This window comes from Protopterus annectens, chromosome 1.part0, assembly GCF_019279795.1.
Source record: "Protopterus annectens isolate FY-2018-M chromosome 1.part0, PAN1.0, whole genome shotgun sequence".
Classification (NCBI taxonomy): Eukaryota; Metazoa; Chordata; order Ceratodontiformes; family Protopteridae; genus Protopterus; species Protopterus annectens.
Window position 1 is genome coordinate 17,425,668 of NC_056725.1, and position 26,689 is coordinate 17,452,356.

The 26,689-nt window shown below is 40.0% G+C and overlaps 1 protein-coding gene across 1 annotated transcript in view; it reads left to right on the forward strand.

The window, feature by feature from the left end:
* The window catches only part of KPTN (kaptin, actin binding protein), a 1,335,927-nt gene that overhangs the window by 1,226,537 nt on the left and 82,701 nt on the right, over nt 1-26,689 (forward strand). The gene's annotated exons all lie outside the window — the stretch shown is intronic.

A 26,689-nucleotide genomic window follows, 5' to 3' on the forward strand; every position in this document is an offset into this window, starting at 1 on the left:
TCGAATGCATTCAGTGAGCATTAGTCTATATTCTAAGCATGACATGGTAGAGATTTTCTAGGGCTGTTTTAGTAAAACAAGAGGAAATACTTAGTGTAGAGTTTCTTTAATTTCTTCATTTACATCTTCAGTGGTATTCACAGTCAGGAGTTTTTGTTTGACAGCTAAACCATTTGTCAGGAAATACAATCACACACACACATTTGTAAACAGTTTTTGTGACTTGTTCTAGTGTTAAAGGAGGCCTAACTTATCAGAAGGGTATATTTTGGGGGTGGGGTTAGTGTGCGTGTGTGTGTGTGTGTGTGTGTGTGTGTGTGTGTGTGTGTGTGTGTGTGTGTGTGTGTAGGAAGATGAATTACTTCCTGGAAGAAAATAATGGTTACATGTGTTTTGTACATAATGTCTCAGAGTTGTTCATATTAATATGTGGACCCTGTCAGAAAGTGCTTTTTCTGAAGAAATGCTGTGTGTGTGTAAAAGGAGCGGAAATCCTGCTTAGAAAAAAAAATACAATCATTACGCTTTTATTTCCAGCCGGTTTGTGTGACTTGCTCAGCATTGCAAAGGTCGTTCTTTGTCAGGCCAGCTTATTTTGGGCAATTTCTTCAGAAAAAAAGAGCTAAAATAAAGTCGTTGGAGCCGATTGTGTAAAGTAGCCATGCAATTAGACATATTTGCTGTCAGAGTGGGAGGGCAGTTTATTTTCAAAAAGTATCTGCTGCAAGCATTTCTGCCACTCAGAGTCAAATTATTTCAGATATTGATTGCAAACGATTTTCAGTTTTTCTTTTTGTGCACGTGTGTGTGTGTGGGGGGGTGCTTCAACATGAATGTATTTTAGCAGACTTTGTTTTACTTGGTCACAGTCAAAATATCAAGAGGCCTCACTTCTGTGGCATAGAGGGTTAATGGGCCTGAGCATAGCCTAGTTGGGCCAAGTTTGAATAGTGACTTAAGCAGTAAAGTTGGAGTGAGTGGTAGGCACTGTTCCTCCCTTCTGGAAGAAAGGAATGGTGGCCACCATTGGTCGAGCTCCACTATGCATGGGGAGGCTTGCAACATACTGAGAAGGCCAGGAAGAGGACATTGGCTTGGAGACATCTAGCTAATAACCATATCCCTCAACAGCAAGCAAGTGAAAGCAAGCACATAAGTATGGGGAGGGCATAGGACACCCCACAGTGACACAGGTGCTCATGAGAGCCACCAGAGACAGGTTTATGACCTTAACAAAAATGTTCTTATTGGCAGGATGCTGATAAGGGTTCAGTCTTCTCTCCATGGTGTCTTGAAAGATGGACCCTTTAGTCATCTCTCATTTTTGAGTTGGAGATGCACAGAATGGGGTAAGCAGAAAACAGAAGCTGACGAAACTCTCACTGGGCCAAAAACAGAAGCACCAAATGAAAAGTCACACATCCAGGGAGCAAACAGTAAAAGCAGGAACTGTAATAGGTTGGTTGAGCGATTTCGTCACTTCGCATTTCATAGACTTTATCAAGACCATTTAAAACATAATTAAAAATAAACAACTGTTTTGTACTTTAAATGCATTTAAATACCCCTTAATGTTTGTGCCAATAAAAACGGAAGTCACTTAAATAAAACCAATAGAAAGCTCAAATTCATAAACCAATAAAATTGCACACATATCAGCCTTTGTACCTGATTGGATTCAAATCCCCTAAAAACTGTCCATTCAAAGCTCTGTAAACCAGAAAAGGACCAATAACAAGGTAGAGGTTGTAAAAGCACAGTCATAGCACAGGTCCAAGTGTAACTGCTGCAGATATTCACTATAATTTCTAAAAACCTTTAGAAGCCATGAAAACCTTGAAAGGCCATGTTAGATTAATAATATAATTAAATTAGCTTGTACATTCTGGTACACTAAGGGTCCATGTTTTGTCCCTTGATCTAGGTTATAACAACAACCAGTTTTTGCTAAAACCATGTTGTTATGTCATAAAAAGATGTAAACTGATTGGATAAATCAGTGACAAACTAAACCAGTGCCATTCCTTACAATCCCATATTGGCCTATGATTGAATAAGAAAAATGATAATGATAGTATATCTATATCCTGTATAACTTTGTATTCCCTCTATATACTTTTTTATTCTCTCTTATTCTACCCTCTCTCTTCCACCTGTTTCCTACTTATACACCCCCATCCTTTCTCACTAAAACTAACTTCTCCCCTACTTTACATCTTCCATTTTTCTGATGAAGTTCAAGTTAAATAAATTGAACAAAAGCACTAAAGATTAGCATCTGCATCTTCTGTGTGTTCATCTCTTCATTATATTTTCAGTTCCTCGTTGGTTCAGTTTGTTTTATTGCTTTGGCTAATAAATAAATGTATCCCGTGAACTTAAATGTAGAGCTAATAAGCTATGACGCTACTTAACTGCACTCTTTTTGAAATTTTTTATGGCTTTCTAAGGTAATTAAGGGATTTATTATTTGCTTTCTACTACTTATATTAGGACCAGTGTACTCACAATGGTTTGGTCACTTTTCAACTTGTCATTGGTCCTTTTTTGGTTTTTAGAGACTTGATTGGCTAATTTTCAGGGAAAGTGTATCCAAGCATACATACGTTTTCTTATTCTATCATAGGGCAGTATGGGAAAGGAACCCAAATAGTGACCTAAGAATCTGAAACACTTCCATGTTCCAACAGTGCTGGTCACAAAATTACATATACTCATTTATCAGCAGACAAGTGCAGCACTTATTAAAACATTAAACTGAAGTGTTGCAATATCAGAACTAAAAATAGTGTTCATCTCCAAGAGAGGTGCTTCAAGCATTGAAGATGCAACAGCTCTGTGATTTCTGTACGTTTATCAGCATGGTAAACAACAGACAGACACCATGGATAGTAACTGACTCGGCAAACTTGTGCTTTCTGTGAGACTCTTGTGTGATGTAAAGGGTGGGATTCTTCATTAACCCCACTGTACTAAGTAAGGGGGGGGCAAAGGTGCAGAGGGGTTTGCCCCACCACAGAGAACTAATTATTTTGGTGTTGCCTTTATTATTATTACTTTGTTTGATCTATGGTAGTTGGCTAAATATTACTAAGAATTTTGTACATCTGTATATTGCTGGGTTAATACATATTTTAATATGGAGTGCAGGAGTTTAAATGCATTACATTGCAGTAATCATTTTGAATTAACCTTAACTATATACTACCATGTCATCGACTTTTTACATCAGAAGAGAAATATTTAAACACATTAAAATGTTTTAATAAATACAACTTTCAGACTTTGGCATCATGATGGACTCTGAAGCAATCCATGTATTGGTCTGTTTTCTTCATTGGTCTTGCTTTTTGATATGACTGCTGGTTGTAGACGTCTGATCTTTATTTTGGGGTGGGTCTTGCTACACTACAGCTTTTTCCTGTAAACATAACTTGAGAAACCCCTTTTTCTGTGCAACTTTGCACTTTTACAGTTTTCACAGTCTGTTCATTGTGACAGGACTTGTGACAGTTATGTGCATCAGTCATCCTGAAATGTTGCTGCATTGGTCATTTAAAGTTGTCTGTGGTTTGTCTTGTACAGCTTTCCTTTTTCCTCTTGAACAACAAAAGATATTGGTTTGGCTGCTTTGCCAATTGATTTCAACTTCACACTTAGTTTTCCTATAGCTTTGTATTCAGCCGGTATTGCCAATTTGCAGGTCTGTTAGCCACTTACAGTTTTTGTCACAGAAGTACTTCAGTCTGTTGATTTCCTTCCATTGTTTCCTTTACATTGATTTTCAGTCATCAGTAATGTAGGGCAAAGTAGATAATTTGCTTTTCAACTTCCTGCCCTTTAACAATTTGTCTGGCAGACTGAATGCCTCCAACACATACTTCTATATTCCAGAGTTGTAAGATATCAGTTTTATAGCTTTTGCTACAGTTCTTTATCATGAGATTTACTGTTCAGTTAATTCTCACTACTTGCACATCTGATTGTGGATACTTTGGACTGGAGGTTATATGTCTGAATTGCTACTCTCAATAAGATCATCTGAATCATGACTTTTGTACTGTGGGCTATCATATAATGAGACAACATAATGTATCACTTGTATCAAGAATATAGACTTTTTTCTGTCACTGGCAGGCCTCTCTGAACTAATCACACTTGTATGTCTTTTGTGTGTTATTTTGATTATTTAATTGGACTAACAATCATATCCTTTTTGAACTGGAACAGGTCTATGGCAGGTATACACAGTGGTTAATTTGGCATGGAATATGATAACATCTTTTCCTTTGGTTGTTGTCATGATATGCCTTATAGATGGCACAACTCTGCATTAGTTGCTCCTGTATTGACATTCATGCAATTAAGTTAAATAAAATGTTTTTCTCAACACTTTACTACTACCAGACATGCTTCATGTGCCCTCTAAAACACTTATCTTTTCAGTTGACTGGGAGATATTATTTTGTCAGCTTTGAACATTAAACTCTGGATTCCTCTTTCTTCCTTGGAAGATGAAATGGACTGAATTTCATTCCTTACTCTTGACTTTGCATATACCAGCCACTCTAACCTTTTTCAGTAATTTCATTTCTGATTTATATCTGTACCTCTTTGAAATTCTTGTGTTTCTACAATGTTTATTATTTCTGGTAAGTATGGAATCTCATAACAAATCTCTGTTGTCATATCTAACAGGTCATCATGCTCCTGTAGCTATGTGCAGTTTCTTGCTTCTTCAATGTTTTACTTTTGAGTTTCAGATCATTCTTCTTCTGACTAAGTAACATCCCCTACTGCCTGGCAAGATACTTTTTTGCAGACTTTTTTGAATGGCTTTTGCAAGGGTTAGAGAACTGTTTCAGCCTGACTGTCCTTACTGTAGACATCTTCAAGGAATTTCTCACATCTGTACACTGTTGCTAACAGTTCCTTTTGTAACTGAGCATAGTTTTTGTGTGCATTTGTAAACATTGAATCCATTTGTAAACATTGTTGACCAGAAGCAATTAAATTGTTCTGTTATAGGAGTACAGCTCCTGTATCAATCTAACGGCTACCTGCAACTTAAGTGGCTTATTAATGTAGTATTTTTTACATTGTTTCAACTATAGCTATATATTTTTGAGGATTTCAAAACTCCTTTCCTTCTGTTATCTTCACTATGACAGCTTTTTTGAAAGTATAGTTATCTCAGATATATGAGGTGCAAACTTTGCAAGGTATTTCATTATTGTTGTAGCTGTGTAATATCTGCTTTTTTTTGGCTTTGACATCTGCACAGTTGCTCTTTCTTTTTCTCTTTCATGCTTTCAGTCTCTATCATCTAGAATGTGACTTGTATTATGGATTTATCACTGCAAATCTACTTTTACTATCATTTACGCTGTAATTATGCTGTTCCCTCCATACCTCTCAACCTGGAAACATCAAAAATCTGGACAAGGCCCATGAAAAATAGGTACAAATCTGTATGCTGATTAACATCTAATTTGCATACATAGTTATGTAACCCCACCCACTCCAATGGGATTGTGAGATACCAACTTTCGAGCGCAAACTGAAGAACAGACGACCAAAACATGGCACCAGAGTCCCCCTGCAGCCATTCCAATGTCCCGTTACCTGGCTATTTCCCCCCATTTACCATAAACACTAATGTATGCATACTGCTTTACTTCTACAATGATTATTTGGATTTTATTTTTACATTTTACAGCACAACAATGCAAAAACACTAAAAGACATCATCTGGTAAACAAAGCAATGCTGTTACTGTCTCACAATGAAAATAGGCTTGACATTAAAACTTCTTTGCCCTTGAAACTCACATTCATTGAAACAGCATTGAAACCCACACCACATCCAAAGAAAATGCATCTGGCCAGTGGTGGATAAAGATTACCTTTGGGCTGCTTTCAAATCATTGGCCCCTTGCACACAAAACAAGAAACATACATGTGTTCTTTTCTTTATACACCTTCCTGACTTTATTAAATTATATTCCTTGTATAATAGAACACACATGTTAGAGCGCATTTTAAATTTATTGTTTGAACATTTTACCAGTAATCTGTACTGTAGGCAATTAAACAAAACACATGAACCAATAATGACAAAACTGCCCAATTCAGAACTTTTCTATCATAAAAGTCTACTTCCACACCCACACTATAAATAGAATGACAGTAGTGTAAGCCATAGGCATCTTGCACAGCGTCTCGCACTTATTTTCAATTTCATTTTTTGGGGGGGGGGGGGACAAAAGGTCAAAAGCCAGGGACACATTTTAAACATTGCTTGTATAATTTTGTAAAGTTGCTAGAATAAAATGTTGTGTTACCATCATGCATTTCACTGGCAGGTTTTGAACCCAGGACTCTATGCACTACAGTCAGAACAACATACCACTATGCCAAATCAGCAGCTGCCTGAAAAATAGGAAGACTGAAACTTAATATCCATCATTTAGTGAATTAATTTCTCACTTCTCAACATAGCTCTTAACCTCAACACAAAAAACATGGACAAACAACAAAGCCAATAATGGGGGAATACAAATTCAGTTTTCACTTCTCACTCACCATATCTCTGAACTGTTAGCACAAAAACAATAATGGGAGAATACAAATTGTGTGCTCACTTCTTATCATAGCTCTAAACTTTTGGCACAAAAGAAATGTTCTTACTTCTCATCATAGCTCTCTCAACTCTTAGTACAAAAAAAATCTGGACAAAGCTCAGAGCATAACTTTCAACCGTTAGCGCACACTCACTATAGCATTGTGTCAGTATTATTCCACACTTGTCCTAGGAGTCTTGCAATTTTAAACATCCTCTTATGTTGCTAGATTTAGATTCACTACAGACTGAAGTAAGCTGACATCTCTAGATCATGTGACAGCAAGCTATACAGGATTACAGAAAACTTCAGCTTTTGTTGCGAACTCCATTTATTCAAATAATAAGTTATGGCAGATTAAAACAGATGCAATACTCCTACATAATATTCAGAGAGTATGTATTAAACTAGTGTAGTGTTGAAGGATTTGAGTAAATGTTTAAAGTGCTGATCCTGTTTACTCATCTGTAAAGTTGACTTGGAGGTGATCTAGTTAGGTCTTACAGAGCATATGAGAGTCAGTTCCTTTTTAGCAGCATATAGTGTTTATGGTTGTGTGATATAAGCAGCTTAGGTAAAATAAGCTACTTAGTTAAAAGGGCACTACCTTCAATTCTGCAATGTGCCTAAAATGAAATGTCAGAGTCCATTGATTTTTAAATGTCTGACATTTTTGAGGAGGGGACATAGTTTCAAAACATCTTGTCCCACTTACTGATTAAATCATGACAAAATGAAGCTGCAATATTTACACAAAATAAAAAGGCATGGCAATCTACTTGCTTCTGCTTGCTTGGTAAACTCTGTAAATGGTGGTGACTGTTCACTTGCTCGCTATAGGAGATAGATGTGACTCATTATTATTGAATGGATGGATCATGCTTAACCGCGGCTGAGTCAAATTCTTTGGATAGTGTCCGATTTGGTGAAAAAGTTTACATAGCTCTCACTCAGAAATGGAATGGTAGTGGCTAGGGATAGGTAGGCTCCTTTTACCCTGTACCAAAGGTACAGGGTTTGAGCCTGAATACCTCTAGCCACCAACCCTATTATATGGGGGTATTTTCACACACACACACACACCCTGAGTAGTCATCCTCCATCATTGCTTCCAGTAGTTCCCGTTCCTCCTCCGTCATTGCTGTCATTAAATAATAACTCTGCCCTGAGTAGTAATCCCTGCTTGCAAACTCTGCCCGCTCGGCGAACTGCTGTTTCAGCGCTGTTCTAGCAGTTCCACATTCCCGCCAGCCGGAAATGATGATGTTTGATTTCCTTGAGCGCTCAATTCCGACTGGTTGGTAGCCTGACAGAGCTGACGTCATTGCGCACATGATGCCAGCTCCGACAGCGCAAAAATTTAAAAAAAGCAAAAAAAAATCGGAAATGAAGGGTGCCACTCGGGAATTGTAGGACCCCTTCATTTGGACCCCAAAACTCAGTAAAAAACAGTTGGGAGGTCTGGTTCCCTCACTGTATTCTCATGTTAATAGAACATTAGTTATGCTTCAATACCTTCAAAGCCTTCAGTTACTTGAGAAGCAGTTCTTTAGAATATTTCTACTGCTGATGAATGACCAAACAAAAGTCTAATGAATCTGTAACATCCTATTTTATTTCATCTTTTGGAGCTGCCACTGACCTGTGACTACTACTGCTGCTGTTTAAGACTACTTTGGAATTCTACGTTTAAGGTTTGCATTGTTACTGTTACTTTATCTTATTTATTGCAGTTTGTTTTAAATTTCTTTGTTTTACATTTGTTTTATTTTAAATTTGTTTTTATCTTGGAGTGTTAAAAGTTGTTATTATAGGCATGTTAACAAATATTTAATGTGATGTCCTATCTCGCCTTCATTCTTACTAGGTTGGTTTCAGATCCAATCCTCTGATCCTTTTCGACCTTTATTTTCAAGCTCGAGGACCTCTGGCAGCTTGTGCTATATTCCCTATTCCAGCATGTACTGGAACCATTTCCAGATCTTGTTTGCCCTAATTATAAAATTATTAGTATTCCCATGAAGAATCTAGAGGCTGATGAAGAAGGACTGAGGTTAAGGAAAACCATTTTGTGTATACATTGTTATATTTTCTACTCTAAGTGCAAACATATTAAGGTTAGGTGGACTGTGGGAGGAATTGAGAGGTAGCATTTATTATTCAAGGTAAACAGAACAGGAAAGGGTTTTAATCTTTTGGAGCTTCCACTAACCTGCGAGTGCTACATTTGTAAGGCTGAGTTTCCCAACCACCTTTTCTTTGTTCTGTTATCTCACTGGCTCTTGAATGGCATACTCTTTTTGTACATTTGACTTTGAAAGCTCCTCCCACTCTCATCATGTCTGCTCATACTGTTGAGCACTAGAAGTTCATGGTAGGAATGTTGTTAAGAGTGCTAAAGCTTCATTTCTTCCAACTGATTAGTGCATTTCGATATGTAGAATATTAATACATTTTCTTCCGATTCACTTTTTTTTTCCAGACACCTTTATTGAATTATCACTTGTGATATAGGCAAATTTACATTCATATAAAAGTAATCAAGTTATATTAACATAAACATTATTCTTCACATATATTGATACTTATAGTATAATCTAAGCAATGTTACATTATTCAATTCCTGACATTTTTATTAAACCATCACTTACTACATAGGCAGTCACACATTTATATAAATGAAAACAAAACTACAAACATCTGGGCAAGACTACCAAGCAGTGGTAGACTATAAACCACATCTGAGGAATCCACTTTGGATTGGTGCTTTGCCTGGTGAGGGAAGGAGGAGGGAAATTATTTTCTAGCCTTCCTAGAATATATCAATCACTAGAAGACCTGAAAACTGTTTCTTAGAATCCAGCCTGTGATTAGTGTTACTGTTTTGCTCCTGATGAGAGGAGGATGAGGGAGATGACAGTTTTTGACTGTCTTTGTTTGGGTAATGTGTATGGGATGTCCCTGACTGGACTGGTTTTGGATCATGTTAGAGAGAAATTCTAAAATATAGGTATCAGAACAAATTTCTGTGTTAGAGACATTTATTTCTAAGCAGGCTAGGCCAGAAAATGTGTTTGTGCTCTTGAGAAATGTTGCAGCTGTGTGTTGTAAGTGAAGATAGGAGACATGGCTCTGTTTTGTTATAGATAAAGAAATATTATGGAACATTGCTTGCCTAAAAGCAGCAGTAAGAAACAAAGACATTCAACTTTTGTATTTGTCTTCGCTTTTATTGCAAATATTGTAATGATTGCAATGTTGGTTTTGTAAACCAAAATTACAGTTCGAATCATGGGAAACCAACAGAGAGTATGAGAACACTTTGAAATTACAGTGCTGGAGTTAGTCTTCATAATTCTTGATGAAGCATTCTCACTTTACATACAAAAACTGTAATTTTATACATTTTCTTATCAAACTGCTCATGCAATTTTATGACGTTATAATGACTGTGTCCTATAGAAAATTTTGCAAATGTTCTCATCCGTCGTGATTTTTGCTTTAGACTTCATGTGAACACCTTCTTATACATGATTCACTTGCTTCCAAAGGGTCTTGTTTCTGACCTTGGATGTTTCAAACCTTCTCTAGCAACAACGCACTCTTAGCCTGGAGGAGTCAGGCTAACAAATTCCTTTTTGTATAACTGCATGCCTCACTTCATGCAACACGTACTATTCTCTCTCTTATTACATACTAAAAGAATGCAGTTAAAAACAGCAATACTGTGGGCTTATGAAGCTATATTTTCCCAGCCCTGCATACAAATTAATATTTGCTTTTTAACAGTCATATTATAGCATCATTCGTACCTTCATTGAAGATTGTGCGTTAGGGCCGGCAACTCAGCATGTAAAAATCAACTGCCAATTATTAGCGGACCGGAGTTCCGCTGTGGCGACTCCTAACTGGGAAAAGCCGAAAGACACAACAACAACAATAAACTGAAATGAATATACATTTTAATAAGCTGGTCTTGTCCCATAGCAGTTTTCTCCCTCTGACACTATAAGTGTCATACCATACATATAATTATATTTTTATTTTTCTTAACTTGATAAAATATGCCTCAGCATCATAGTAGTCATCATCATTTTTCTCAAAATAGAACTGTCATTGATTTGTGCATGCAGTGGCATTTCATGTGCAGGTGAGGTTAAACATCTTGTAATCACAGTCTTTACAACAGAAAATGCTAAAGTGATTACAAATATAATAAAAAGTACAATGACATTGCCCTGGATTATGCTAGTTCCCAGGTTACCAAAAATACTGCCCAACCATCCAAAAGTGTCCAACTTTTGGATGGGCTGTCCAACTCTTTGGCCCTTTGTTCCATGAAGTTTGCCAGTTTTTCTTGTTCATCATGATAGTCACTAATATATGAACAGCAAAGGCTCCCTATGAGAGCACATGATGCCCCCCCTTTTGCAGCAAGCATTATATCAAGTGCCATTCAATTCTGTAATATCACAGTTTGCATTTCAGTCATTTATCGATTTGCCATCCTGATGTGATGTGAAGTTTCATTGGCCACCTCCTGTAGAATTTGGGCAAGTATGGTGATTTCAGGCATTGTCTTTGCACTCAATACCCAGGATTAAAAATTGAAAATACTTGCTCAGTCCAGTGGATTGCTTGCTTATTTCTCAGTCTACCTGCTGGTGGGTGTTGGAAATATTGAATAACAGGAGTAATATAGCCTACAAAGCAACATCCAGACCAGTCTGTAGGCAACCAGGGGTAGGCACGATTACCACAAATGTATTAACAGTCACTTATCATGCCCATGCCACGCCCCTAGTCATAGCTTTTTAAGTGCAAAGAGTCTAACAAACTTTCATGCCTGGTGTCATTTGCTTTTCCCTACTGGTACAGTCCCAATTCTGGCATAACATGTGTCTCCATGTTGTGTGGTTGCAAGCTGAAGAGAGACAACCTTTGAAAAATCAGTTACATTATGCCAGGTTAAGCTGACGTCATTAAGGTCCTTTTCAAATGACACCTGTGATGCAGGGATGGGAATCCCTGCCTTGGAATGATGAGGTATATGTGAACATATCCAGCAATTTGTTTTGTAAAAATTTTTGGCATATTGCCGAAGGACAAGCAAGAAATTGTTTTTCTCGACCAGTTTATAGAAGGGAACAGCAGCAGAAACAAAGCAAAAGTACCTGTTGTCACTGGATTCATCATGGACTGCTACTGAAATTGACCTTCTCACTGGGCAGATGATTTATCTGTCACACCTCGATCTCCCTCTGTTGGCTGTGATGATTCGTCTGGGGTCCGTACACGACAGGTCTTCTTGCAATGAGACGAGTGGATCCATGTTGGTAGTCCTGCACAGCGAACAGCAGTAAGGGTCATCAGCAGGACCTGGAAAGGCCCCTTCCACCTCGTGCTGAGGCTGTTCTTCCTCTGGAAAAATTTTAACGTAAACCCAATCACCTGGTTTTAGTTGGTGACAGGGTTGGTCAGGAGGCTTTGGTGTAACGCTGCTCTTACTGTTTGATGATATTGCTGCAAAATGTTGAGGAGTCTCCTACAATAAGAAATCATAGCATCATCTGACAAAGTTAAATTGGTATTTCCCACTGGTGGGGTAGCGGGAAGGACCATGGGTCTCCCCATTAATATTTCATATGGACTCAATTTCCTGGTGGCATTCAGTGAGGCCCTCATACTCATAAATGCTAAGGGAAGGGCTTCGGGCCACTTTAAGTGGGTTTCAGCACAAATCTTCTAAATTTTATTTTTAAGGGTCCTGTTTACCCTTTCCACTAATCCAGATGACTGGGGATGGTTGGGACAGTGAAGACTCAACTTAGTATTAAAAGCTTTACATAACTCTTTAAACAGATTATTATTAAAATGAGTTCCCTGGTCACTGTTAACAATGCAGGGTATACCGAATCTTGGTATATAATCAGATAAACATTTTTTAATAACTGTGACTGCATCAGCTTTGCGACATGGGTAAGCTTCCACCCATGCCGAGAACATACACACTACCACCAAAATAAATTGTAAATTATTAGTCTTAGGCATCCGTATGAAATCCAGCTGTATATTAACAAAAGGTCCCCAGGGTGGAGGTAAACATGCAGATTTGTTGTTGGCATGTTTGCTTATGTTATATTCCAAACAAATACATCAATTTTGTACATACTGAAGTATCAAAGAGGAGACATGAGGGGCATACCAACTTTGGGTAAATTGATTAAATAAAGCTGTCTTACCTGTATGGGCCAGTAGATGATATGCCCTTACTAGGTAAGATAGCAAAGAGGCAGGCGCCACCAGTCGGTTGTCTGGATGTCGCCATATGCCATCAGAGGATTTTCTACATCCATCCTTGAGCCACCTCAGAACTTCTAACAGCTGACAATTTTGCAAAATCAAACACATTATTACTGTTATAGTTTGTTGCTGTCAACATACAAAGATGTTTACAACAATTTACTACTGCTTGTTTAGCCGCTTGGTCTGCTAAGTTGTTACCTTTTCTAACAACGTTTAACCCCTTTTGATGTGCACATTTGATTACAGACAGCTTTTTAGGTAACAAAAGTGCATATAACAATGATTTTATGTACTCTGAATTTTTTATTTGATTTCCTGAAGAGGTTAAAAACACTCTCTCTCTCCAAAGTCATGTACCACCCCGAAAGCATAACGTCTGTCTGTAAAAATATTGGCCACCTTGTCTTTGGCTTACTCACAGGCTTTTTGCAAAGCCACTAGCTCAGCTATTTGAGCAGAGTGAACACCCTCTAATCTTTGCTGCAACAATATTGTTTCCTCGGTGCAGACTGCTATTCCTGAGATCAACTTCCTGTTTGATCTCTTCCACAGGAACCATCCACAAACAGATGCATGTCAGCATTGGGTATAGGAGTGTCCTTTAAGTCCTCCCTAGGAGAAAGCAAATAGTTACACACACACACACACAATCATGCTCTTCACCATCCTCAGCAGTAAGCAACAGAGATGCAGGATTTAAAACAGGACAGCGGATCAGAGAAACAGATGGATCAGAAAGAAGTGTAAGTTCATATCTAGTTAGACATGCAGCCGAGAGTGGTTGAGTTTTTATTTTAAGCAAAATAGATGATACAGAATGAGGAACAGCTATTGTGAGATCATTCCCAAGCACCAATGATTGTGCCAGATTAACTAGAATGGCAGCAGCGGCAACTGCCCTTAAACAAGGTGGAAGACCTTTTGTAACAGAATCAAGTGCTGTGCTGTAATAAGCCAATGGACAATAGCTGTCCCCATGTCTTTGGGCAAGTACTCCTTGTGCGAATCCAATTCTTTCATGACAAAATAAAATAAAAGTCTTATCATGGTCTGGTAACCCTAAAGCTGGGGCAGTAGCTAAACTTTGCTTCAAGTTCTGAAATGAGATTTCCTCTTCACTATTCCAAAGGAGAGGCTCTGGTATCCTGCTTTAAAAGATTTGTCAAAGGTTTGGCAATTTCTGCGTAGTTAGGGATCCACTGTCTACAGTATCCTGTCATACCTAGGAAAGACCTAAGCTGTCTCTGAGTAGTCGGACGTGTGGCCTTAGATATTGCATCAATATGAGATGGTAACACTTGCCTGCTACCCTGAGATATTAAATGACCAAGATAACGTACCTGAGATGATCACAACTGTAGTTTTTCTCCAGACACTTTGTGTGTCCCTTTTCTGCAAGGATAGTCAGAAGATATAAGGTATCCTGCTGACATTGCTGAAAGGAGTTTGATGCTATTAGTAAATCATTTACATATTGTACTAACACAGACCCACCCAGAAATGTCACATTCTCCAAATCTTTTTTTTTTAGAATTTGAGAAAATAATGAAGGAGATTCAGTATATCCTTGTGGCAACCGTGTCCATGTATATTGCTGTCCCTGATAAGTGAAAGCAAACAGAAACTGACTGTCAGGGTGAAAAGGTATAGAAAAGAATGCTGAACATAAATCTATCACAGAAAAGTAACTAGCTGTAGGTGGTATGCAACTCAGTATTGTTGCTGGATTTGGAACAACAGGAAAAGTAGGTAGCACTGCACTATTTAAAGTGTAGAATTCACAGAAAATCTGTGATGGGCCCTATTCCAGAACTGCTCTGCAGCAATACCAAAGTTCAGATCCAGAGAACAGCACCAAATTGTTAAAGTCATAAATAAATAACTTTAAGAATTTACCTTATATGCCTTTAGTCAGAAACAACACTTCAGGATGTGCAAACAAAAATGTTATTCTTATAGCGCTGGGTCTTCATAATTCTTGATGAAGCATTTTCAGTTTACATACAAAAACTGTAATTTTATACATTTTTTTATCAAACTGCTCATGCAATTTTATGACGTTATAATGACTGTGTCCTACAGAAAACTTTGCAAATGTTCTCATCTCTCTTGATTTTCACTTTAGACTTCATGTGAACACCTTCCTATACATGATTCACCTGCTTCCAAAGGGTCTTATTTCTGACCTTGGATGTTTCAAACCTGCTCTAGCAACAACGCACTCTTAGCCTGGAGGAGTCAAGCTAACAAATTCCTTTTTGTATAACTACATGCCTCACTTCATGCAACATGTACTATTATCTATCTTATTACATACTAAAAGAATGCAGTTAAAAAAAAAACAGCAGTACTGTGGGCTTATGAAACTATAGTTTTCCCAGCCCTGCATACAAATTATAGGTTCATAGGTAGGTACTAGGCTATTGGCCCTAGGGCCTATATAAGCCTAGCCAAAAGGTACCCTGGCTTTTGCCACCCAAGAAAATGTATTTTCCTGCACCCCTGTCAAGCAGAACCACAGAAGTGATCCCCGGGATGAATTTCCTGTCTCCCATCCAATCATCAAGATTTTTCTTGAAGAGTGCTAATGAGGAGCTTTGTTTGATATAGATAGGTAGTTTGTTCCAGAGTATGGGAAGTCTCTGGGACAGAAATCTCTCTCTCCAGCATGTTCTGTTTATTGTGGTGACAAGGTTTAGGTCCCTAGAGCATGCAGCTCGGAGGGATTGGAATTTCTGTATGCGGAGCTTGTCCAACAGCTCTGGGTTTGACATAGCTTTGTATGTTAGGCAGAGTTCGCCTCTGAGTAGGTGATATGTGGCAGAGTAAAGCTGCAGTTTTTTGAGATGGTCTGCGTAGGGCATCTGAGGCTGGTAATCCTCTTTGTGAGGTATTTCTGTTGCCTTTCCAGTTGTAGATGTCTTGTGAGGTACATACCAAAAGGGGCGTTGTACTCTATAATGGGTCTAATGAGTAGAAGGGAACAATGACCTCTTTTTCCTGGATGAGAAACCTTTTGTGATGGTGTGCCACGTAGAAGGATTTCCTGACTACTGTGGCGATGTGATTATCAAAGGAGAGACTACTGTCCACCTGTGTCCCAAGGTAGGTCTCATATCACACTTTCGGTGTTAAGTAGACTACTGCCTATGTGGTAGTTCATGGGTACAGAGTTTTTACCAAAAGGGATGACAGTGCACTTTTTGGCATTGAGCTTGAGGCCATGACTTTGACACCAGGCATCTGTCTCACTGAGGCCCTTTTGTAGGATGTCCACATCGTTAGGAGTTTTGATTATGGCTCCTAGTTTGCAGTCGTATGCGAACTTTGTTAGCCAAAGACCTTCTGTGTTAGCCTGTACTTCAGAAAAGTAGATACCAAACAGGAGATGACCTAGGACCGAACCCTGTGGTACTCAACTTGCCACTGGTCTGAAGTTGGATTTAGTCTGCTACTTTCACAGTGTGGGTTCTGTCAGTGAGCCAGTTGGCAACCCATTTTGTGACATAGGGATTTAGATTTGCTTTTTAACAGTCATGTTATAGCATCATTACTAAATGGAAATTAATATACATTTTAATAAGCTGGTCTTGTCCCATAACACAGTGTAACCCATATCTGAATGATAATTGCATTATTTTCCTATCGGCTTAAGAATATGTAAAATGATTGGAAAGAATATTCCAGAATGTGCCACATGAGCTGCCCAGTGTTTAAGTTAGTGTTTCTAGTCTACTGTATTAAATCCTGACTTTATGAAATTTCAGTAGCTGTCAATACTATTTTTGAACAGTAAAGCTTCTTGCCACTGCACGATTTTATATCTTGGCGGAATTATTAACGATGGGAAGTATACTAAGAAACCCTTAACAACTGGTTGAGTGGCTGGTATAAAAGAACCTAGCATGAGATCTCATTTGCGTGAAAAATTTATTATACTTAGGGCAGATGAGCATCAGAGGGAGAGAGAGATTCAGTGGCAAGCAAAGAAGGAATAATGGATTTCATTTCTACAGTTAGCCACAGGATAGATCCATGGCATCTTCAAAAAATTTGTAGGAGGCGCTAAGTAGGTTAGATGCAGCAGACATTGGCTCACAACAGTTTGCATAATGATGAGTGGAATAGATTCTTGGCATCTTCCATTCTGTTACCTTTCCCTCTCTATTTATTTGCTACAAATACCTTGGTTCCTTTGCCAGTTTTCTCCAATAAATATTAAAAATATATATTTTCTCTGTATCCCTAATTGCACTCATCCCATATTGGCTTAGTTCTTAGAAAATTTTCTGCTACTTTATGAATATAATATTCTGTATGATTATTGTTATTCTCCTTAAAGATATGCATCCATAATCCCATTTCTTGTTTCTTAAGCTTCCCTCTGTTTCATTATCATCCCTTTCCACACTGCATTATAGGTTTCTGTTTTGCTATGTATAGGAGCCTTAACTGTGTAGCTCTCAAATACCCCTTCAAATCAGGTAATCCCAATCTGTCTTTTTCTATTGGAAGAATCAACTTATTTGACTTCACTCTTGCTATCTTCCCCTCTCAGATAAAATACTTCAGCTCTTTATTACTTGGTATCCACAACTTCTCCTCTGGTTGATAAAAATATGCCTGACCTGTGTATAAGACTAAAGGGACCAAAAACATTTTAACTGCTTGTATCTTACTATCCATATCCATATAAATAGAGCTTCCAGTTTCTCAATTTTTGCATTATCTTTTGTTTAGTCTCTTCCCACATATCCTTAGCTGCCACACCAGATTAATTTTTAATCCATACTTCAAAATACTTCATTTTTTCATGTCCACATAAATATGCGTATTGTTGAACCAATTTGTGTGTGGGTGCATAATTTACTGCTACTGCATTTGTTTTAGCTGCATTGATTTTGTATCCCCAAAAGATCTGAAACTGTCTCAAAATGTTCTACAACATTGTGTCCTTTTCTGATTTTATCAGGTATAAAATAATATCTGCAAATAGAACTAGCTTTTTTTGACTACCATACCAATTATATCCTTGAATTTCTGAGTCCCTTACTTTCTTTGCCAGTGGTTCTAAATATAATGCAAATAACAAAGGGGAGAGAGGACAACCCTGCCTGGTTCCTCTGCTCAAGCAGAAATTATCAGAGAGAAACCTACCCATTTTAATTTTCCCCTCCAATCCCTCATATATCCTCCTAATCAACCTTATCATTTTATCAGGAAATGCAAATGCTTCTATTGCCCTGCTCATAAAGTCCCAGCTTACTCTGTCAAATGCTTTCTCTCCGTCAAGACCCAGCAACAACAGTGGGATTTTATTATATTCTGCTTCCCTCTGGATCATCTGTGTTCTGTTAATGTTGTCAGATGTTTGTCTCCACATCACAAAATCATGTTGATCCATATCTATCAAATTTAGCAACACTTTTGCCATTCCTTTAGCCATTATAGACATAAACACTTTATAATCCTAGTTTGGTATTGAAATGGACGTGTATGAAGGTGGATCTGATGGATCTTTAACCTCTCTAGATATTTACATCTACCACCGCTTTCTTCCAGGATGTTGGTACTTCTCCTTCTCTTAAAATATTGTTAAACAAATCCTTTCAGATTTTTATCAGTTTTTTCCCATCATAGCTTCCAAATTTCCATAGGAGTACCATCTTTTCCTTGGGATTTTGCTGTAGATTGGTTATACATCACCAATTTTATCTCCTCTCCTCCTCTCCTGCTAGTAATTGAGCCTCATCTCCCTCTAACCTTGGCATATTTAATTCTTCCGTAAAAATTTTCATTTGTATCTTTTCTTGATTTCCATACTTCTGTGCTTTACACATACTTTCAAAGAATTTCTGAAATATTTATAATACCTTTACAGGATCTCTTATCTTCCTTGTTATAGGCTCCCTAAGCTTGGTGACGCCCCTTTCTACTTTCTGTTGCCAGAGTCGTCGTGCTAAAAAGTTTTGTGCTCTAGAGTTATTATCAACAAACAGTTGCTTAACAGCAATCTTTCTAAACTCATGCATATTGTTAAGGTAATCCTTTATTTTCTGTTAGCTGCAGTTGCTCCTCCTCTTGTTCTGTGAGATGCCCCCTATTCTGCAGTATTTTCATGTGTCAGTCCCTCTAGATAGTTTGGGTTCGGAGCCGATCCTCGGCTCCGACTCGGCCATCTTCTGTAGCTTGAGAGCTGTTTACTGGCTCGAGGCTATCCCTTATCCTAGAATGCCCAGCAGCAGCTACCCAGAAGTCGTTGCCGCTTCAGCTGCGAGGTTGCTTTGTTGCTGGCTCAGGCTTAGTATTGTTTTGTATTACATATTTTTGCTGTTATTGTAAAATTTTAATTGTAAAAGTGTTATTAACGTTAGTCTCTTAGTACTTATACCCCTTATTGCCTTATATTGTGTGTGTGTGTGTGCTTGGTTGGCCGTCGCTCCTTTCCGCAGGCCTGTTTTCCCTTGAACTCATTTTAACTTGGAGAGTTCTCCTCCCCCTCTCTTAGGTTAGCCATTTAAGTTGTAATAATTATTATGACTTTTTTCTTATTGTTATTGTGGTTCTTTAGTTTGTTGTTGTTAGGAAAATGTCTAAAGATACCAAGGCATCTGGCTTCAAAAAGTGTGACTCATGCTGTCAGAAAATGTCTCTGACAGATGGGCACACTAGTTGTGTATATTGTTTGGGCGCTGTTCACCTGCAGGACTCCTGTTCTATATGTCACGCTTTTAGTCCAAGGGTCCTGCAGGAGTGCAGAAACAAATTAATCCTTCGGGGATTATTGAAGCCTCAGGATTCTCCTGCTAAAAGTACTCAGCCAGTGAAATCCACCTTCGGAGCCGACTTCTTTACTTGACCAACCAAGTATGTCGGTGCCGGCTGGCACCAACAAGGCAACTTCTCCGTCGGCTCCATCTGTTACTTCAGAGCCGTCTCAGAGCCATAAGTGACTGAGGTCTCCGTCCTTGGAGCCCATCCACTTGGCACCTCAGTCACCCTTATTACAGAGTGAATGTAGCCATCATTCTTCCCACTCCTCTCGATTCTCTAGATTATCAGATCATGATGTGGAGAGAGTAGTAAGTAGGTTGCTTAAGTCACAGCACCTGGCAAAATTACTTTCCAGCCCACCTCAGCAGGTATTGGCTCCAACTGCGTATATTTCCATTCCTCCTCCGACTACATTTAGCTCTGAGCCGGAGACCATGGATCTGCAGGTAGTAGAACTGTCGGCGCCGATCATCATCTCTCCTTCGGTTCCGATGTCGGCTCCGATTACCTCGATTGTACCTTCTATCGAGGGATCTGGGCGCCAGGGCTCTCTCGTCAGCTCCGAGGGGGGAGTGGCATTGGATCCTTGTTCGACCCCGTTCTCCCCCTCGGAGCTTCGGCGCAGGTGAGCTCGGCTCCATCAGCCTCTGAGCAGTCACCCTCGACGCGGAGAAGGACTCCTGTCTCTTCGGAGCTGGAGCTTTCTCTGCCTAGAGGTTGGGACACCTTCGAGGTCATGCGGAGTGTGCTGTCCCCCGAAACAGCTCTACTGTCAGCTCCATTGGCTCTGCCCCCCGTGGTGTCTATTCCAACCTCTACTCCTCCTCCACACCCCAAGCGTAGGGAACATATGCCCCAGGACACCCCATTGGGTGATCCCTCTTCCTCCGAAGACTCCCCTGATCACTCGGAAGAGCCTGTCCAGAAGAAGAAGTGCAAGAGGAAGCACATAGACTCCCCTGAGTCTGTCACCTCAGATACACACATGGATGAATCGGAAGGGTTCCTAAGGTCCCCCTCTGAAGATGTTTCCTTTTCGGACATCCTTGAAATGCTTAGAGAAGGGGACTGGACTTCCCTAGCCCCTACCGAGGATGAGTCTGTATACCTGGACGCATTTGGTTCCAGACCTTCCACCTCCTGGGTATCTCCTCCTTTTGATCCACTCATGTCTGTAGTGGCTCGAAAGGCTTGGTCAGCTCCAGATTCTGTGGAATCTACTCCGAGGAGACCAAACAAATTTATTACAGCCCCCCAGGACAAACAATTCCTCTCCAAAGGTGTGCCCGTTGATGCCATGGTGGTAGCAGCAGCCACCAAGAAAGAGTTAGCAGAAACCTCTTCATCTGTTCATCCTCCAAACAAAGAGTCTCGGATGATGGACAGATATGGAAAGCGAATGTTTGCTTCAGTGACCTTTTCAATGAGGTCCCTGAACTATCTATGCCATTTTACATGTCTTCAAAGGGATCTCCTGAAAGAGCTTGGAGATGCCCTTCAAGATCCTACAGCTGAGGGACTACCAGCCAAATTAGCTTCTCAGCTTGCGACTCTTAATTCCATAGTCAACTCCTCCATAAGGCTGATTTCCTATGCAGCCGATGGAGCGAGCAGAGCTGCAAGGACAGGTGTGGCGCTCAGGAGACATGCTTGGATGCGGCTTTGTCAGTTTGCAGAACCCTTTCGAGCGTCCTTCACCAATACTCCCTTTGATGGCTCCTGTCTCCTGTCTCTTTGGGCCTCAGGTGAAAGAGACATTGACCAGGTGTGAGCAGGAAGGCAAGACTCTCTCTGCCATGGGAGTCCGTTTTCCACCCCTTCCAGACCTTATCCCAAGGGTCAGAAGAGGGAAAGATGTGGTTCCGAAAATCCCAGGGACCCTTGCCTGACACACGTGGTGATTTTTCCCCCAGGGGCAGAGGGGGAAACAACAATAACAGATGCCGCCCTCGTGGCAGAGGGGGACCGCAAAACCAGAGTGACAGAGAAACCTTCTCTGCCAAGCCCTTCCAGCATCCCTGAAGGGCTGCCCGACTGCTCACCTCTGTAGGCAGTCGAGGGAAGACTTTCGCTGTACCCAAAAGCCTGGCAAAGAGACAGATAGGTACTATCCATTATATCCGGAGGTTACAAAATTCCCTTCCATCAATCCCCCATAGAATCAAAAAAGTCCATCCCAGATGTCCCACCCAATCTAAGGGATAAAGCAGTCACAGAAGTTTCAAGACTGCTAGAAAAATGAGCCATTCAAGAAGTCCCCATAGAGCAACTAGGATCCGGAACTTACTCAAGATTCTTTTTAGTACCAAAAAAGACAGGGGACTGGAGACCAATACTGTATCTCAGCAGATTGAACAGATCTGTACAAAAAAAAAAGTTCCGGATGGTGACACTGCAGTCCATTTTCCCTTTTCTGGGTCAGGACAATTGGATGTGCTCGATAGATCTTCAGGACGCGTACTACTATATCAAGATGGATAGACTCTCCAGGAGACTTCTTCGCTTCCGGGTAGGGGCCATTCATTACCAGTTCAGAGCTCTGCTCTTTGGTCTCACGTCAGCCCCCAGGGTGTTTACCAAATGTATGGCAGTAGTCACGGCTCACCTGAGGCGTCAAGGATTCCAGGTGTTTCTCTATCTAGACGACTGGCTCCTGACAGCTACCACCAGGCATCAACTCTTAGAGGCACGGGATTATACAATCACATCATGCACTCAACTAGGCATTACAGTAAATTTTGAAAATCTGCCTTGTTGCCCTGTCAGTCTGTCACATGCATAGGAGCAGAATTAAACACAAAAGAAATGTTTGCAAGATTACCACAGGAAAGAGTTTCCACTATTCGTCAACAAGTGTTAATTCTAATGCAGAGCAAAAGGATTCAAGTCAGATATGTCCTCCAAGCTCTAGGCTCCATGGCAGCTGCCATTCTTCTTGTCCCATTAGCGCGTTTCCACATGAGAATCCTTCAGTGGCATCTTTTCACGCAGTGGTCTTTCCAGGAGCTACCCATGTCTCACATGATCCTGATCACAGAAACATGCAAAAGGCACCTTTCTTGGTGGATGGTCTCCCCACTAGTGATTCAGGGCAGACTTTTCATACAACCCCCTCCGGTAGCCCAGTGACCACGGTCACCTCCCTGATAGGGTGGGGGGGCATTATCTAGGCAGGACAGTCCAAGGCACTTGGCAACCCTGCGAGTACCATCTGCATGTCATTTGTCCTAGAAATGAGAGTGGTGCTCCTAGCATTGCAAGCCCTTCAAGACTCTCTTCCTTCCGGGACCATTGCAGTCCAAACGGACATGTCAGTGGTGTGGTACATCAACAAACAGGGTGGGATCAGGTCTTACCCCTTGTGTCGAGAAGCACTCAGACTGTGGCAATGGGCGATTTCCTCCCAACATTTTCTGATAGCAATGCACATCCCTGGGAAATCCAACGTCATAGTAGACAGGCTCAGCAGAGCTATCCTCATGCCTCACGAGTGGTCTCTGAATCAGGAAGTTGCAGATCTTATCTTCCGCAAATGGGGACAGCCTTGCTGCGATCTATTTGCCACTCCTCTCAACAACAAATGCAGCAGCTACTTCTCCCTACTTCCTCTTCCAGGTCATGTACCCAGAGATGCTCTAGTCCACGATTGGCCTCAGGGACTCCTTTATGCTTTTCCCCCTTTTCCCCTAATACCAAGACTCATACAGAAAGCAAAATCGTTGGGTTGCAAAATGATCCTCGTTGCCCCATATTGGCCTCGACAGATATGGTTCCTGTTCCTGCACCTCCACCTTCTGGAACAGCCGTGGATTTTGGACCCGGTTCCAGATTTTCTGATTCATCAATCAGGCAGGTTGCACCAATCCCTTCAAACTCTGCAGCTCACAGCTTGGTTACTCCACTTCCGACCTTAGCCAGGCTTTCCAGTATCTCCCCAGCAGTCCATGATATTATTGTTTCCTCACATAAGTCTACTACGAGGAAAACGTATGGTAGTAAATGGAAACGGTTTTCTTACTGGGCAGAATCTCGAAATTTGGATCCTTTCTCAGCCCCAGTCCATGAAATTCTTGAATTTCTAGCACAACTTTTTCAGTCTGGTGTGGCTTCCACTACCATTAGAGTACAGCTAGCTGACATTTCTAATTTTCATATCGGTATGTGTAATTCTAGCATAATGTCTCATAAGCTCTGCAAGGCCTTTATGAGAGGAACATCTCTTGTTAGACCCCCAGTTAGAGATCCTCCTCCTCCTTGGGATCTCAATTTAGTTTTAGCTTCCTTAATTTTGCCTCCCTTTGAACCGGCAGCTTCATTTTCCTTAAAATTTCTTTCTTGGAAGACACTTTTTCTGGTTGCTATCACTTCAGCTAGACGTGTCTCAGAACTTCAAGCACTATGTGTTTGTCCTCCTTACCTGGTGTTTCACAAGGACAGAGTTTCTCTGAGGACCAATCCATCCTTTATTCCTAAAGTCTGCTCAGAGAACAATTTAAATCAATCCATAGATCTCCCAGTTTTCTTTCCTAATCACAGCAACAAGGCAGAATACAAGCTCCACCAACAGGATGTGCACAGACAATTGCATTTTTACCTCCATAGAACTAAGAAAGTCAGATCAGTTATTTCTTTCTTATGCTTTCAACAAACAAGGCTTTCCAGTTTCTAAGGTGACCTTATCCAGATGGTTATCTGATACTATTGCCTTTATTTATCAGTTACGAAATAAAGAGCTACCAGCTAAACCAAAAGGTCATTCTACTAGAGCATTAGCCACCTCTGTAGCCTTTCAGTCTAGGTTGCCCATAGACTCAATCTGTGCAGCTGCCACTTGGGCAAACCCTCATACTTTTATCTCTCATTACAAGGTGGATATGGTCTCCTGGAGCAGAGCTTCCTTTGGTTCTACTGTTCTGAAGAGTCTGTTCCAATGAGCCACCCAGAATTTTAGGTGCTAGGGACACTGTCCCAAATAGCAAGAATGAAGGCGAGATGGACAACTAAACATAAAGAAGTTATGTACATACCATAACGTTCCATATTAGTTGTCTTCATCTCGCCTTCCTTCTTGCGTCCCTTCCTCCTTCCTAGAGGATTGAGAGGAGTTCCTTTTGTTTTCATTGGCTGAGTATCTTTTATTACTTCACATGCCAGGTAATTTATGACTCTTTCCTTGTTTAGGTGTATTGGACAACCAGTTTTTAGGTAACTGGTTACTCTACTTATGTCTAGTGTGTGCTGTCACAAATGAGATCTGGGTAGCTGATGCTGGGCATTCTGAGATAATGGGTAGCCTCGAGCCAGTAAACAGCTCTCAAGCTATAGAAGATGGCCGAGTCGGAGGATCAGCTCCGAACCCAAACAGCAAGAAGGAAGGCGAGATGAAGACAACTAACATGGAATGTTATGGTAGGTACATAACTTCTTTTTCTTTTATTTCCACCCTTTTTTTAAACTCCACTTGAATTTTATCCCACTCCCTAACTGTATTTTCATGGGAAATTTCTGCCTTCTTAAATAGTTCCTGAATAATTTCCACTACCCATTCCTTTAAATTCCTCTCTTTTCAGCAGGTAGGTGGGAAAGATCCATTTTTATTTCATTACCCTGTGTTTTTATTTTAGTTATTATTGGCGCATGTTCTGGAATAGTTATTGGGTGCATATCAAGCTCTTCAATTAAATGCACAAGTTCCTTGGAAATGTATATTCTGTCTAGCCTAGCCCAGTTTTTGTATCTTGGGAAATAATATGTAAATTCACTCTGAACTCCGATACTGAATTCTCATCTTCTGTGCCACATATTTTCATAAATTTCTTTGAAAGTCTACCCTGCTTTGTTGTACCTTCCCTTTTGGGCCCCCCAGATACATCTTCACTGCTGAAAATCAAATTTCAGTCCCCAATTTTCGTGCTGAAAGCTGATTATTTCTCCCATATTTTTCTTAAGCTCCAGTGTTAGGTGGAATATAAATACACGCCAGTGTAATCCTGGTCCCATTGCCAGTAGCCCCTTAGTACTACAAATCTACCATTATTATCTTTTTTCTCCTCTTCAATCACTATTGAAGCTCCTCTTGCATCACTATTGGAGCTCCTCTTGCAATTAATATAAGTAATCCTCTTTTCCTTTGCACCAGGTATTCTGCTGAATAACCATCCTGAAAACCTTTCTTTATCAAATTCATATGTTTGTTTCTTTCCAAATGCGTCTCCTGTAGCATAGCTGTTTGCACTCTGCATTATTGTTATTTATCTCCGAGACCATTGACACTTAAACATTACAGAAAGCATCAGTGTATTAAAAAGTTATTTTTTCCACTTTTTATTTATAACAGACTTTTTGTTAACTGTCTAGTTCCAGATTTGTGTTACATGCATACACTGTTTGGCAGGTTGACGTTTTATGCAGTTGTTTCTTGTCATATCCATTTGAGCCTATGCCACATCTTACAAAACTTTTTGTTTTATTGAAAATCCTCAAAAACACACCCCAATAACCCTAAAACCTAAGGCTTTCAATAACACAAAAAGTTTTGTAAGAAGTGGCATAGGCTCAAATGGACAACATTCTCTCCTAACCATTTTCTCTTTATCAGGTTGCCTTCTTGGAGACATGAGGACCAAATACAGAATTTATGGTAATTCTACTAAGTGCTGTCTAGTTTTGTCTTATCTTTATAGCTGTCCCAGCTGGGAAAACACCCAAATGCTTTCAGAGAACATTAACTCCTAGCCAATTTCTCTTGATCAGATTGATGACATGGAGACATGAGGACCAGATACAGAATGGCTACTAAGCATGCATTTGTTTACTTAAAAAAAGACTTGTAATATTCAGTATCTTTTTCATTTACTTTCTTTTTCTTAAAACTTATTAGATTAAGCTAACAGCTTTAATCTGCTTCCAAGATGGATGCAAATTGAGTAGCAGCTTAATTCTAGCTCTCCCAGTGTGAAAACAGAAACTTAGCAGAAAAAGCCAGTG